Source organism: Paramormyrops kingsleyae, chromosome 20 (assembly GCF_048594095.1).
Source record: "Paramormyrops kingsleyae isolate MSU_618 chromosome 20, PKINGS_0.4, whole genome shotgun sequence".
NCBI lineage: Eukaryota > Metazoa > Chordata > Actinopteri > Osteoglossiformes > Mormyridae > Paramormyrops > Paramormyrops kingsleyae.
Genome location: NC_132816.1, coordinates 9051563 through 9068658, shown reverse-complemented (window position 1 = coordinate 9068658; position 17096 = coordinate 9051563). Strand labels below are relative to the sequence as shown.

At 41.9% G+C, this 17096-nt stretch overlaps 1 protein-coding gene across 3 annotated transcripts in view; it reads right to left on the bottom strand.

Annotated features, from left to right (window-relative positions):
* Window positions 1–2208, bottom strand: part of LOC111850730 (F-box/LRR-repeat protein 19) — a 40767-nt gene extending 38559 nt beyond the window's left edge. The window contains exon 1 of one of the 3 annotated variants that reach the window (XM_072703933.1): window positions 1427–2208. The gene's annotated coding sequence lies outside the window, so the exon portion shown is untranslated. The remainder of the gene's footprint in view (window positions 1–1426) is intronic. The other 2 variants (XM_072703931.1, XM_072703932.1) reach the window with 2 other exon arrangements.
* Between the last annotated feature and the right edge of the window lie 14888 nt (window positions 2209–17096).

The following is a 17096-nucleotide window of genomic DNA, read 5'->3' as shown; positions in this document are numbered from 1 at the left end:
AGCAGCCATTAGCACTGAAATGCTGCTACACTGGTCAGGTATGCTTGCGTATACTCACATGCCTTTTCGGTCATACGTGACGAGCAATACCAGCTCAGGTTATAGGTGGAGGTGTTGGGCCTATCTGTCCTGTTCTGGAATCATCTAAGACTACAACATACTGACCATGTTTCATCCTGTCTATTTACCTTGAAATCCCCAAACAAACAGGCCAGTCACAATTTTTTTAAAAAATCATTCACGGTTACATCCTCTGCTTTCAAGCTTTAACAGAAAACATTTACCAACTGTCACCACTGGCAATGAGAAAGGAAAAAGCCAAATCATATTTCCTTGGCATCAGCACTCATTTTAGTGCGGGGCTGTGTGCAGACTGCCCAGTTTAATGTTCAGACCCCGAAAGATGACAAAGGTGCTTCTGGCATGAGTGAAGGGCTCACAGAACCGCATCCACCTCAACCATATACCACATCCAGACCCATACCACACTTACTATTAAGTTCCCTCATTAATTACAGACCCCATCTCACCCCCAATAAAGGGGATCAGATCTGTTAAACCTAATACCTTCTTTGAAATTAAACTATATTTTTGCATTGAAATAATCAGCAGTTTTGAGACTCTGAGACAGAAGCTTCAAGGAATGTGCTAGGCAGGCATGACAGCGAATACTATGTCAAACCTGTTTACATCTCATGGTAGAGAGAGAGAGAGAGAGAGAGAGAGAGAGAGAGAGAGAGAGAGAGAGAATAAGTGTAAAAGCTGAATAGCATTTAAAAAGAGCTGAAGTGGGAGGGATAGGCCAAGGAGTATAGACAAAGCCAGGCAGAGACAGACAGACGGGAGAGGGGGGCTGCAAGACACTGGCAGACTGAAGGCCATTCACATTATCTCAGGCCCAGCACACATGTGCCTGGCCTCCAAAAGGCACCTTTCGGGATTTAAAAGGCACCCCGGCCAGACCATCGTGTCAGCCACTCGCTGGCCAATCTGGAGACGCCTATTGTGCATTCTCCTCTACATCCATTCATCCATACGAAAGAGTCACGGACAGATCATGACTCTACCAAAAATAAAAAATGAAAAAATAAATAAAAATCCAAATTTCCTCCTGAATCGCAAACCAATCCCATCGCTTACTGTGGCCTGCTACGGCATCTAAATGCAAATCGGCAACCGAATGTGGTCTTTAAAACAATTAACGACTTGCAGAATCCTTCTCACAATATACAGAAGGTAAATCCTTATCCTTATTATGCATCACTTCACAGCCTTATTCCCTCATATTCCTACTTGCATCCCCCTATTCATGTAACCCTCAGGCTGTTCTCAGCTACCTACCTACGGAGCAAAAATTTATTCGTGCAATTATTAAAATATTACTTGCAATACCTACGGATGCAATTGTAAAAGCTGCATTACCAACCTTTTGGTGCCGAGTCGCATAGTCCTTGGGTGCGCATTAGAAATGTGTTGAAAAGCGGTGTGGTGCGCTAGCCTGTGCTCTGCCCGTGCTGCCGTCTTCACCAGCCTTGCATGCTGTGGGGCGGCAGGCAGCCTGGCGTTCACTCGGCCGGCTCACACCGTACCCTGGCATGCATCAGCTCCGCCGAACATCGTGCGCCGCAGCCCGCTGTGCCGAAAATGCCCCCCTCCCCGGTCAACCGAATCCGTTGCCTGGGTCCGTCCCGTCGCCCCACTTCGGCCGATCACTCTTTGTCGCTCTCCCGTCTTTCAGTATACTCCCCGAAGCATGCTCGGCCAAGACGAGGTAGGTCGGCGGCGTCCAAAACCCAACCAGATAGTCACGATCGGTTCCCCAAAAGAGCCACCTTTCGAGATCCGAGACGCCTGGAGCGCTAGCTAATTCGCCACCACGTTAGAGTTCCGCAGAGGCCGAGCGGGCATGCTTGCGGGCGTAAATGCACGGGAGTTTGTCAGAAGGTGCAGCTACTAACTAGTACGGCTAACTATTGTTTTCATTGTCACTCGGGTAAACATAAAACTAGTTTTGATCCGAGCGCTAACCGCGCAGCATCTAACAGCATCGACCCAGTGGCGCTCCTGATTGCTGGCACGATGTCGAAATCACCATGTTTGCTCAGCTTCTCCTTTTTTTTCAATCCTGAATGAAAAATAAATAAGTTGACGGAATCCGAGAAAAGGCATCATGGCCGCCGCGCGGTTGCCCAGTTGCCTTCGCTTCTGGGGGGGCGGAACTGGAACCGACGGGAATTGTAGTCCGCTCCCCGTCGAAAAAGGACTACAAATAATAAGAAACGGTAGAGTAACCTTGCGCCATAATTGACACCTCCCCGCCTTGCCCCACCCCTAACGTGCTGGGTGGAGGGTGCTGGCGGTGGTGCCGTTCTGTATGGTATAGATGCGCGGTATTAATGTCGCGCTATACCGCGATCACTGTTTCTATTCAGAAAACCAACTGTCATCCACAGATCGCTATACCGTCCAGTTGGGTACTTTGGTGGTGCAGATCATCTGAATGATTATACCCTCACTCTGCGTATGGCTGCGTGATCTGTATGCGCTGCCATAGATGTTTCTTCTAGATATATTTATTCTGGGATCATTCAAAGCGCCAACCCGTTTTTACTGAGAATTTGTTTTCCGCGTATGTTAGGTTTTGAGCTAGCATTTTATCTCCTTTCCAAACAAGAAGTAAGTTATTAACGCCCACAAAAAGTCTTTAACACAGTCACATGCTTTTGCCATCTTGCTGACGGTGTAGCACACCCGATTCCAATATCTGGAATATTTCGGAAATCGCTTTAAAATAAAATACTATCTAATATGTGACGCTTAGCGACTTAGAGTAGAGGAAAGGGTTACAAATTTGTGCGGGATTTGAACCTACGTCCGCGTTGTTGAACTACTGGAACTAAAATGAATAAACTACTTTAGAATAGGCTATATGGCTTTGAGGTTTGCGTGATTATTTTTATTGGTCAACTGTATAATCTGTTGTTAATGGCATATACCGATTCTTGTTAAAATAACATTTTGCAGACATTATATTGTATCCAACATATATTACAACATATATATTATTATGTGGCAGTGGTGGCTTAATGGTTAGGGAAGCACACTTGGAATTGAAAGATTGCTGGTTTGAATCCCCGACCAGCAAGGTACCGCGCCAGGTACCTTGAGTAAGGTCCCGCAAGCACTGCTCCCTGGGCGCTGAATTAGCTACCCCCTGCTATGTCACATGTGGGTTAAATGCACACATTTTGTTGTTGTGTGCTGTGATGTGTCAACAATTACCACTGATCACTAAATTCTAATTAATTCTAAATTACAAATGTAAAATTAGGCTCCAGGTTGACCCCGGACAACCACTATAAAAATGGATGGATGAAATAAAATATGGGTATATTGTAACTTACAATACAGAAACAGTAACATGCTTCATATACTTAGAAATATATGCAAATATGCTTTGCAGTGTGATTGGAAACCAGTTGGAAATCCACACAAACACAGCATACAAACTCCACATGTTGGAGAAAGGAACAAGCACCTGCAGTGTAATGCTACAGTGCCACCCATGTACCAGGGAGCCACTGCAAACACTGTAGAAAGATCAGAACCACAGAAAACACCCTACAGCATGTGACTATATCCATTCATTTTGGGGGGGTCCAGAGCCTGGGAATAACCCAGGATAGGGCACCAACCCCCTACAAGGCACACTCACTTGTTGTTTCTGGATCATGGGGGAAAACGTGCAAACTGCACACACACAGACTCAAACCCTGGTCCTAGAGGTGTGAGGCAACAGTGCTAACCACCACACCACCCCCACATGTAAATATAGCACTGAGCATTTTTCACAGGCAAGACAGACATAACAGTGGTGATGCAAAAACCATGCAAAAGAAGGGAAATTGTGACCTTCAAATGGCAATTAAAGGAGAGGGGAAAAAAAAGAAAATTAAAACAAATAAAAGCAAGGGAAGTAAAAGAGTACTGTGTCTTTAAGACATTTGTGTTCATTTTATTTAAATATAACACAGTGCATTGTTGCTCTCTGTTTTTATGAGTTACATCTGGAGAGTGGTAATGTTTCCCCCATCTCCTTATATTGAAGTACTTTCTTGTTGCAATAGTGGTCTCTGGATTTTATTAATACTTCTAACCAGAAAAGTATTACACTATATGCAATCATCTTCAAATCTCAGAATGCTTGATCTCTCCCATTTCCTAAATCCACATAGCTGATCCAGTTTATCCTAAACATGGAATAATTCCAGTTGCAGGCAGGTGTTTTCTCCAGTTTTACTACATTATTTATAATTTAAGGTACATGAAGGTGTGATGTAAGCAGTTTGGTGACATAAAGCGAAACTGCAGCACTTAGGAGGAGTTTATGGTACTCTTTGTTGGAAACTGACAATTTACTGTAAACTCTACCAGAAACAAAAGATATCTCTTATGTGGCAAACAAGCTCATAAATTATATATTGATATATCAACTCTGTATTCTTAAGTTACCCATTACTTATCTGTATGATCATGTGAATATGGTTTCTTCCTGCCTTGACACATTGTATGTATGAAGAGCTGTTTATATTCTGAGACAAACTGCACGAAAACCAAAGCAGGGCGTGAGGTTGGATCCTGCTTCCCCCACGGCCCCCTTGTCGTATCTCTTTCACCAGTCAGCTGTGTCTCACTTCTGTTTCTGGTTCCCCTTGATTGACTAACCCACCTCACCAGTCTAACCGGATCCCTCAGTGTTGGGGAATTGCTGGCTGATGTCTGATTTGTGGGAGGTTTGCTGCCTTGCCTTCTCCCAACTGCTTGGTTTCTCTCTTGTACGGTTTAGTGCAGGTGTAGGCAGCCCAGATCCTGGAGTGCCAGTATCCAGCAGGTTTTGCATCCTACCTGATGAGTTACCATCTGCCTGACATCAGGTGTGGTTCATCAGAGACCAGGTAGGATGGAAAACCTGCTGGATGCCAGCATACCAGGATCAGGGTTGCCTACCCAAATCTAAATGTTTTTCCTGGATTTTTTCTAAATTCCCAGGAATATTGTGTAAGTGGGAGGGTGTGCTACATTCTTGGATTAATGGGTTATCCAGATTTAATTGTTCTTGATTTTACAATATCCCATATTTCTTGGTTCTTCAAAATTCTTGTTGGATTGGTTGTCGTGGAAACCTATCCTTAAGCTCAAAACTACTCAGAGCAAGTTTGCGCAATGTAAAAGAGATTATATCATAGATTTAAGCAGACATGTCCGCTCAGGAAACCTGTCCAACCATGGAAACGCCTTTCTTATTAGAGCAACTTATTGCAATTGGTGTGTTCATATTAGGAGGAGTGCATTTAAAAAAAAATACAACTTATTGCATAATATTACTGTATAAATACAAACAATTTTACACCAGGGGCACATTAACAAGAATAAATATGAAAATAATACACTATAAGTCAAGCAGTAAAGTTCATCAACAAAACAACCATCCTTGGATGAAATAAAAGAGTTATTATACAAATGAATTATTTCCAAATGAAATGTATCATAATGTAATCTTCTCAGTACCTACACGTCATCATACATTGTTAATTCCTATGTGTTTTTTGCATTCATGATTAGTAGTTAGGATGGTGCAGTGGCACAGTGGTTAGTGCTGCTGCCTCACAGCAAGAATGTCCGGGTCCTTCCTGTGTGGAGTTCGCAAGCTCTCCCTGTGTTCATGTGGGTTTTCACCGGGGGCTCTGGTTTCCTCCCACGGTCCAAAAGCGTGCAGGATAGGTTGATTGGTGAGTCTAAATTGGCCCTGTAGTTGTGATTGTGTGCATCTTGTGGTGTGTTGGTGACTGCCCAGGGTTGATTCCTGCCTGCTCCCATTGTTCCCAGGATAGGCTCCAGTCCCCCCTGCGACCCCAGCTGGAATTAAGTGGTTTCGGAAAATGGATGGATTAGTAGTAATATTGATTGTGGTTGCACCTCTTGCCATTTCAAGTTCATTTTAAATAATACAGACATTTGCTTGAACAATTTTTACTTTTGTCCTTGATATCAAGTTTATATATTGGGTACAATTTTTAAAACCGATAGCTTCATCATATTCATATTGCAATGTTTTGATGGTTTTTCAAGGGTTGCACCGGTTGACATGGAAATTGTGTAAAAGGTTTTAAACATAAAGCTAAATTATTATTTTTTTAGTTACTTAAACACCAATTTTAATATTTTTCTTACTCTGGTAATTTATTCTGACAGGTGTACCAACTGGCATTTTTGGACTTCATGTGACAAAAATGTGGAAACTAGGCCTATGTTGTTTGAAAGTTTTGAAAAAATATATTTGCATTAAAGAGGTTTCGTACAATAATGTTATGCATTCCATGTATTTATTAAAAGATTTCAAAAATAGTAATGGATGTGGACAAAAAGAATGCATGTCCTTCACCTGCGTATCATTTCCTTAGATTCCCCGTATCCCTCCAACAACAGCTCTCGCTCTGCTGAGAGTGAAGGACTACGCTCTTGCTTTCATCATTTTCAGCAGCCAATCATACACTTATCGATCACATGTCAATATACTGTATGTACCCTAGTCAGTGTCCACGGGAGCATGCAGTTATGATGATTTAATCCTGCTTGGCTAAGCTGATTCTCCAATGGCTTTGAAGAACCAAAATAGCAGGCTAACTATATCCACAATTAGACAATCCCAGATGAGTCCTTTGATCTTAGATATTTTAAACAACACATGAAGAATACCCTCCACTGCTTCTCAAACTGTGGGGCACAAGATTTTCAAAACAGAGGATGCCAGCAGCACAGAACTCCAGGGGGGTGTTCCACAAAACAGGATTTCTCAGTTAGCTGTGCAACTTAAGATAGAAATCATGATTGTCCAACAGGAATTTAGGTAAGGAGCAATCCGACTGGACAATCATTACTTCTAGGTTAAGGTAACCCTACTAACTGAGAAATCCTACTTCATGGAACACCCCCCAGCTGTGGAATGCAGGTGACCTGGGATTATGAATCCCCAACACAAAAACTGGCCAACCAGAAGCCCCAACATTAAATGCCAGTTAACAAGGACATTAAACCCCAAGCTACCCACACCACCAAGCCAGTACCTGCTGCAAGGCACAAAGGAAAAAGGACTACACACATTTAAAGCCCAGAAGACAAGACACCAGCAAACCCCATAAACCAGCTCCGAACAGGAAACAACTGAGCCCTAAGCTTCAAGAGCAATGACTGAACAGTGAGATCTTCAGTAATTGAACAAAGCACAAACCAGGTCCAATTCTTTGCTTGGTAAATCCAGGGTACAGTGGATATAATATGTGTACACTCCTCTGTTATACTGCCAGGAATTTGGGATGTTAAAAAATGAGACCATGATAAATCATTTGAAAACTTTTCCCACCTTTCATGTGACCTATAACTCTTATACCAGGACTTTAATTGCAGCAGGTAAGGTAGGAGTATCAGCATGCCACATCTTAACTTGACAATATTTGCCCACTCTTCCTTGCAAAAGCGCTCCAAATCTCTTAGATTGTAAGGGCATCTCTTGTGCACAGCCCTCTTCAGGTCACCCCACAGATTTTCAATTGGATTTAGGTCTGGGCTTTGACTACGCCATTCCAATACTTTAATTTCCTTCTGGTGAAGCCATTGTTGTTGTTGAGTTGGATGTCTACTTGAGGTCATTATCATGCTGAAAGGTGAAACTTCATCTTCAGTTTTCTAGCAGACACTTCAGGCTTTGGGCCAAAATTGACTGTTATTTAGAACTGTACATAATTCCCTCCACCTTGACTGAAGCCCCAGTTACATCTAACCCCCCATCATGCTTCACTGTGGGTGTGGTGTTCTTTTGGTGATGCGCAGTGTTGTTTTTGTTCCAAACAAACCTTTTGGCCACAATTCCAAAAGGTATAAACTTTATTTCATTCGACCATAACATATTTTCCCACCTGCTTTTGCGAGACGATGTATTTTTGGCAAGATTTAGCCAGGCCTGGATGTTTTTCTTTGCAAGAAGAGGTTTCCATCTTGCAGACATACATAGAATACGGGAGATTGTTGTCACATGCAGTACACAACCAGTAATTGCCAGAAATTCCTGCAGCTCCTTCAGTGTTGCTGTAGGCCTCTTGGCAGCCTCCCTGACTGGTTTTCATCTTGTCTTTTCATCAGTTTTGGAGGGACGTCCATTCTCAGTAACATAACTATTGTCCCATATTTTCTCCACTTTTTGATGGCTATCTTCACTGTGTTCCATGGTACATCTAATGCCATGGATTTTTGGTACCTTTTTCCTGACTGATACCTTTCAACAGTGAAATCCCTTTGATGCTTTGCAAGTTCTTTGTTAATCATGGCTTTTGCTGTAGAATGCAACTGAGTAAATGTCAGGAAAATCCTTCTAGGAGAGCTGAACTTTATTTGGGGTAAATCAGAGTCACTTTAATTGATGGCAGGCGTGTACCCAAAAAACCGAATGCTGTAATTAAACCTAAAGGTGCTTCAACAAAGTACTAGTTTACGGGTGTGCACACTTATGCAACCAGCTTATTGTTTTTTATTTTTTTATATTTCCCCCCCTAACAGATTTGTTTGTTTTTCAATTGAGTTGTACAGGGTATAGGTCACATTAAAGTTGGGAAAAAGTTTTGAAATTATATATCGTGGTCTCATTTTTTACATCACAAAAATCTGGCATTTTAACAGGGGTGTGTACACTTTTTTATTCACTGTAGGTGTGACAGGATTTGAATTTTTTTTTTTTAGGGGAGTGGGGGTGTGAATGGTAAACTTATCTAGTATTATGGTCATTTTGTTAAACTGCAGTATTTTCATGTATAATATTTATTGTAGGGGAATTTGATCATGTCACTTAGCCTTAGTCATTGTTGGGGTCCTACCTACAGGAGAAAATGCTGCGATAACAGTCACACAACAAAAACAATGATTGGGCCCCCCTACAACGCGGGGCTGGTCTGTAAGTCCTGCCTTGGGTGTGACGGTATGAAAAACTAGATACTACCCAAGCCTACCGTAGGGTGGGATGGGGGGTTATAGATAGAGGCTGGGGGGTTTCTGGCAGCTTCTTGGCCATTTGTATGCATGCTTATCTTAACTGGTCTATTGTTATAATAAATATATAATTTTATCTCCAAATTTGAAATGTTAAAATAGGCTAGTGGTTAGTTTTCACAATGTAAGTTTCAGATCTGATACATATACAGATTTTATGTACACCCTACTGTGCCTGTAACATTTTGATCTCATCTGATAAGAATATCACAATGAAGTCTGTATTTACACTATATTGCCAGAAGTATTGGGACACCTGCCTTTACACACATGAACTTTAATGACGTCCCATTCTTAATACATAGGCTTTAATATGGAGTTGGCCCACCCTTTGCAGCTATAACAGCTTCTACTCTTCTGCGAAGGCTGTCCACCAGGTTTAGGAGTGTGTTTATGGGAATTTTTGACCATTCTTCCAGGAGAGCATTTGTGTGCTGAGGCACTGATGTTGGATGAGAAGGCCTGGCTCGCAGTCTCCACTCTAATTCATCCCAAAGGTGTTCTATCAGGTTGAGGTCAGGGCTCTGTGCAGACCAGTTAAGTTCTTCCACACCAGACTCGCTCATCCATTTCCTTATGGACCTTGCTTTGTGCACTGGTGTGTAGTCATGTTGGAACAGGAAGGGACCATCCCCAAACTGTTCCCACAAAGTTGGGAGCATGAAATTGTCCAAAATTGCTTTGGATGCTGCAGCATTAAGAGTTCCTTTCACTGGAACTAAGGGGCCAAGCCCAACCCCTGAAAAACAACCCCACACAATAATCCTCCCTCTAGCGAACTTTACACTTGGCAGAATGCAGTCAGGCAAGTACCGTTTTCCTGGAAACTGCCAAATCCAGACTCGTCCATCGGATTGCCAGACAGAGAAGCGTGATTCGTCACTCCAGAGAACATGTCTCCCCTGCTCTAGAGTCCAGTGGCGATGTGCTTTTCACCACTGCATCCGACACTTTGCATTGCACTTGGTAATGTAAGGTTTGAATGTAGCTGCCCGGCCATGGAAACCCATTCCATGAAGAACTCTACGCACTGTTCTTGAGCTAATCTGAAGGCAACATGAAGGTCGGAGGTCTGCAGCTATTGACTCTGCAGACAGTTGTTGATTTCGGCATACTGTGCGCCTCATCATTCATTTTACCGGCTCTGATTTTACGTGGCCTACCACTTCATGGCTGAGTTGCTGCTGTTCCCAATTGCCTCCACTTTGTTATAATACCACTAACAGTTGACCATGGAATATTTAGTAGCGAGGAAATTTCACGAATGGACTTATTGCACAGGTGGCATCCTATCACGATACCATGCTTGAATTCACTGAGCTCCTGAGAGCGACAAGTTCTTTTGCAAATGTTTGTAGAAGCAGTCTGTATGACTAGGTGTTTGATTTCATAAACCTGTGGCTATGGAAATGATTGTAACACCTGAATTCAATGATTTGGAGGGGTGTCCCAATACTTTTGGCAATATAACACATTTACTGGTTTTTACATTTGCAGGTGATCCATCCAGTACTTCTAGAAATTGTAGAGGCTGGGGGTGTGGGAGGAGTGGGGATTAGAGATGGGGGTAGGAAATACATTGTTGTTCTGACAGCTTCTTTTCCAGTTATTATTGGAATTGTTTGTTTTTTCATCTCCTGGACAAAGCTGTCTTTGCTTTTGCCTCTAATAATCACCAAAGTGGATTTTAGTGGATTTTAATGTTTTTGTAAATAAATTTAGTAACAGAAAAAAGGAATTAATACAGGTACCTAAATGCAGTTATAAACTGCATGAAATAATGAAACATGTGGGGCAGCCACTGGGGAGTCCTGCACCGCCAGATCCCCCTCACCCGCCAGTATAGACCCTAAAGGGCGAAGAATTGCCTGGCCAGTGTCTCACACGCAGACGAAGCAGCGGGCAGATGGGCCTCAGGCACAGATGAAGCAGCGGGCAGATGGGCCTCAGGCGCAGACGAAGCAGCGGGCAGATGGGCCTCAGGCGCAGACGAAGCAGCGGGCAGATGGGCCTCAGGCACAGATGAAGCAGCGGGCAGATGGGCCTCAGGCGCAGACGAAGCAGTGGGCAGACGAGCCTCGGGCTACTGGAGCCAGTAGATCACCTCGTCTGTTAACTCAAGGTATTCTTCCTCAGCAGAGGTGTAAAGTACTTGAGTACTGTAAGTATTATTTTTGGGGATTTTTACTTTACTTGAGTGCAATTAAAAATGAATACTTTTACTTTTACTTAATTACATTTTTAAAGAAAAAAAAGTACTTTTTACTCCTTACAATTTTATTTACAGTCAAAAAGTAAATCATTTTAAAATACTCATTTTTGGAGATCACTTCATTCTATTTTCCCTTGCTAACAAACCAATTGAATTGCGCTGAATCCCAGTTTAATTAAAATGTTATTCATTGTGCCAATGAGATTCGTTTTCACATTCTATGAAATTAGTCAGACATGTTCATTGGTCCTTTGGAAGTGACGTAATATTGCATCAATCACCACAATGCACAGCACCTTGACTTGGAAATTAGAGAAATTATAACATTCAATCAGTGGAAGAAAATGGAGGAAGAACATGATTCAGTAGCGAACGCAGCCCAAAATCAGCCACAGGGTCAAGAGCACCCGTGGCCGTACCTTAGTGAATTTTTTTCTTTTAGCGGTATTAGTAAGGATTCATACAAGATGAAATGCATCCTTTGAGTAGCATGTTGCATATTTGCATTATGTGTGCCTTGTCGTATAATTAAATGGTTAACAGTTCTAAACAGTTCTAAAGCAGGATAAAACCTTGTATGTGGTTCATTCACTTCATGTTTTTAAAGATTAAAAACGTAAACAAGAATCTCTAGTTTTCATTCTTGCTTTTACTTTTTTAATACTCAAGTACAATTTTAATGCGGTACTTTTTTACTTTTACTCAAGTGTGATTCTGGCTGAATACTTTTACTTTTAATTGAGTAAAACTTTCACTCATTACTTGTACTTTCACTTGAGTAACATTTATGAGTACTTTTTACACCTCTGTTCCTCAGTGTGGGGAGGCGTCTTCTTGTGGAGTCCAGTCATTCTGTCGTGATCGCCGGGGCACGGACTGGGGAAGCAGGACATAAGCCGTGGAGGCGGGAAATGTGGGATTTATTTGGGTTGAAAACACTCGGAAACATGAAACAGTAGTCTTGAGACTTCATTGTGCCCTACACAGATTCAAAGATGAATCTTTAAAAGAAAAGAACATGGAGAGCCAGATGCAGCAAAGCAGCCCTAAAAACAACACAGAGCCTCTTCCAGGTTTCACAGTAGGTATGGTGTTCTTTTCTTTTAAAGTTTCATTTTTCCTTCTGTAAACAGAAAGCTGATGTGACTGGCCAAAAAGCTTCAGTTTTGTCTCATCAGTCCAAAGGACATTCTCCCAGAAACTTTGGGGCTTGTCAACATGCATTTTGGTGAATTCCACTCTGGCTTTTTTATGCTTTTCTGTCAATAGTGGAGCCGCCCTGGGTCTTCTTCCATGGAGCCCATTATTGTTCAAAATGCGATGGATGGTGTGATCAGACAGTGACATAGCTTGACCTTGGAGTTCAGCTTGATTTCCTTGGTTCTTTTTCTACCATCCACACTAACCTTCTAATCAACCTGGGGTTGCATTTCTTTTTGCGTCCACATCCTGGGAAGTTGGCTACAGTCCCATGAACCATATACTTTATAATAATCTTGGCAACTGTGTTCACAGGAAAATAAAGCTGCTTGAAGATGGTCTTATAGCCTTTACCTTTAACATGGTTATCTATAATTTTCTTTCTGTGCTCCTCAGACAGCTCTCTCCCTTGTTTTCTCTGGTCCATGTTCAGTCTGGTGTACGCAATGATACCAAATAACAGAGCAGCATATTCTTTCCTTTTAAATACAGTGAATGACTGATGAATAGCTTGAAGGCACCTGTGATACTAATTAAGGTTGAACACTTAGTTTGAAACATGACTATAATGCAAGGATAAATAGTCTCTTTAGGGATACCAACAAATCTGTCCATACTATTTTAGCATGTCTTTGTAAAATAAACAACAAATCATTTCTTTTCACAATTTAATTACAATTTTACTCTATCACATACTAAATGCATACAGGTATACATTTTTTAATTGAATCACTTTTCAGGAAAAATGTAGCATTGCTTCAATGAGCTGTAAGGGTACCAACAAATTTGTTCGTGTGTATATATATATATATATATCCCATTAAAATGATGCAGCCACATCTTGTCAATGTTCACTCAAGCCAAGCCTGTTAATGCCTTCATTGTGCATGAGCACAGGTTTCTATAGCAGCCATGAGTAGCTAATTGTTGATATGAGCAATGACTTCATAAAAATAAGGTAAAAAGAGAGCGGTGTTCTCCGCGGCCCCGTTTGTCCGCACACCCTTGTGTTCATTAAATGAATGTTTGTTAAATAACCTTTCTTGCTTGGATATAAACACAACATTTTGTTTCTGCCATGTGGGTCTTCCTTGATACAAAGCAAACCTAAGCTTTGGAGTTAGCCTGCTATAGAACCAGCTATTTCAAAAGTGTAAATTACCACGAACAGGTAATAAGATCAGCCCCAGTACTGGAATCAAAATGCCTATCAATATAACGATACTTATCAAAATGAGCTGGGATTTTCATTTATCAGGCTTGATCAGATACCCCACTGGTGCCACATGACTTTCTTTCGTTTGTCTCTCTTACCCATCATTGGTTTTGTTAAGCCTGTCTCAGCTCTCTTTTTCCCTCTTTCCTTGCATTCCCTGGTCATATGGTTCTGTTCAACTACTTAATGGGGCTGTAAGGAGCAATCCTTACAGCCCCATTAAATCCCTATAGAAACCCACCCAGTCTTCCCATATTAAAATTAATATTAAGGGTATATTTGCTAAAGTATATTTGATCTGTATTGATGAACTGAATCCTTCTGATAGGCTACTGTAACACATCCCTGTACACACACCAGTTCTCCACCTAATATGAATTGGTGGGTAGTTGTGAAGCTGGCACAGCTTTGGGCAAACTGACGAAGAAGTGCTCCAGGCCACCTGCCCCACAATTCCTCACACTGATTGACTCTCTGGCAGCAACCAGCCAGAGCAGAAGCCAGGTGGCTGTTGGGTGAAAGCAGAGTGGAGCATGACTTCAGTACAGATGAGTTTGAAGTGTTCCTCCTCCTACAGATCTACACACCACAAAACCAAGCTGCTCAATATGTCATTCTCCACCTGTGCACGGGACAGCAGGCCACCGTCCATCATGTGAGCCTTGTTGGACATTAAGGTGATAATATGCAGGGCAACTTTTTGAGCAATGTTGCAGCCAAGGTGTTGAGGGTGTGGTGTCCAGTTTGGTGGCATCAGGATTGTGTCGCTGCTTCTTGCGGATCACGTGGTCCTATTGACTTCATCTGCTGGGGACCTCCAGGGTGCTCTCTTCATCATTGCCGGGGCATTACACAGGCCGAACGGCATCAACCAGAAGTGCCATAGTCCATGGCCGATGGAGAAAGCTGACACCAGGTGAGTGGTGTTTATTCCTTTCACTTCTAGACAACTCAAAACAGTCTCACAAATGTCCTGCCCTCGTGTTTGGCCCTTTAGCGGTATGAGTTCAATCAGTTCTTCCTGCGGCCCATCAGAGTTGACATATTTGCATAACAGTGCTGACTGCTCAACATCGTTTACATCACTTGACTCATCACAGGCAATTGAAAATGCTTGAGCTGAATTGATGTCATCAATTTGCTTACTGCTGATGTTTTCTGCCATTTTAATGGTCCTGTCTCTGATGGTCTTTGCGGAGAGAGGCATTTCTCTAATTTTCTGAATAATTTCCCGTTTGTTTTTAAAGTCGGAGAATCGATGCTCTGATATTTTTATGAACGATTCTTTCATATATTCTCCGTCTGTGAACGGCTTCCACCTCTTTACGATTTCCAGAGCTGCCACAAAACTAGCAGTGCTAGTTGACTGTGGAGAGCTGATCCATTTCTTGAAAGACAGTTTGCTCTCTTCAGCTTTTCGTAGCAGTTCCGAAATTGCTCTCTTTCACTCATCTTCGGTTGGGTTTTTTTCAGCGAATGCTAAGTGCTTGTTTTGAAAATGTCTTTCAACATTACATTTTTTGTTGTTCGATATTTTCTCGCCACATATCAAGCACACAGGTAAGCCAGCGTCGTTGGCGGTGAATGCAAATATATATGTCCACACTGAATTAAACACTCTATTTTCTTCCGAAACGTTTCTTTTTTGGGATATTTTCATGGTTAGGCTATTGCAGGGTTCGCACACTCCAAAGGCCGCCAGCAGGTAAAGGCGACGGCTGTTGACGTTGATGTGACGTATATTTTTGTTGAAAAATTATAAATTAAAAATAGCTTTTTAAAAATTAGATAGTATCAACTCAAACTCCAGGATAACTGCGCAACAAAATAAACTTATAATAATAGTATGAATAAAAATGAATTAAGAAATAGCCTTTATTTATGTTCGTGGTTTTTTTTGTCAAGGCCAAAGGGAGACGCTACAAGGAGGCTGAAGACCCCATGTCTAGCCCATCCTGCTCTCCATGAGACACACACAGATACATATTGTTGTAGCCTTGCCTGGAACTTCCTCTTTGTGTGGTACCTGTGTCTCTTGCGGATGGTGCTGGGACAGGAGTCCTGAATTAACTACTTCCTTGTTTGTAGCTTTGAAAAAGCAGCTTTAACTCCTGGCTGAGGGGGAACTGCCATATCTCCTTGTCTCCAGCACCCTTTTGGATCTTACTTTTATGTTTGTCACTGCCCTTCTCAGCATTGTCTTGCTTGCTTTATGTTATTTGTTTACATATTTAACATTAATTTGGACTTAATTTCAGTTGTTAAACTAGTCATTTTTAATAAATATTATTTGATTACTGCAATCTATGTGTGGTCTCCCCTTCCATGTTACAGTGCCCTGAGTCAGGCATTTGTAACAATATACAGGTAAGTGCTTAGGGGTCACAATGCAGGGTCAGTCAGCCTATAGCTAATCTACTGTTCAAAAGATTCTCTTTTTTTGCATGATATGTTGCATGGACATAGCCAATGGATGGGCCTGCTGGGCCTAGGTCTGTCCAAAAGATGCATAGGTATTAGGATGTTAAGTAAATATGAAAAGTTTTAACTTGTGATTAATCATGATTATTCCCAGCCTACTATTTGATTAATACATTTCTAATCGATGTTGGGATGTGGGCACTTTCTTATGTCCAGCTAGTTGTTTGCTTGCTTTTTCAAATATTTTTTTCTCTGTAATCCTTTTGATGAGTAGCAGCAGCAGCTATGAAACGGAATTCTAATAAACATTACTTTAAAAAACCTCACATTGACAAGGATCAAGAGTATAGTGATCTGGTACAGGCAGCGGATGCTAATGCTAATCCATGAGCTGTCGACCAGTACAGCCTGCTAGCCAATCAACCATCACTCAGCCATCACTCAGCACCAACCTATCAGCTGCAGGTCCCCACCACAGAAATCTTAGAAAATCTCTGTTATTTTTGCTAACACGAAACCTGCGAAACATTTTCTCAATGTCACCCATGACTGCAATTGCATGTTTATGAAATCTACAGAGCGCTCTGATCAGTTCATTCATAAGATCTGGTCCCGTCAGCAGATGATCATTTAAGGAAACACCCTCGTACTTTGCAGAACAATCAAAAACCACTTTGATTTTGTCAGGCTTTTTGGGGTGCTAAACACCCTGATGTAGAATATACCACGCATTTCCCGCTTCCGGTTGGTTGTCAGCTTTCTCTGCATCACCAACTTGGAGGACACCTTCCATGAACCTCACATAATCCTACTTGAACTTAGGATCTCTTTCAAATCTCCTCTTCAGATGCTTCAGTCGCACTAGAGCAAGATTCTTATTGTCTGGTAGCTGAGGACGTACTCTGAAAGGAAGGGGCATCTCCAGGTGGCCCTGCTCATTCTCCTTGATTC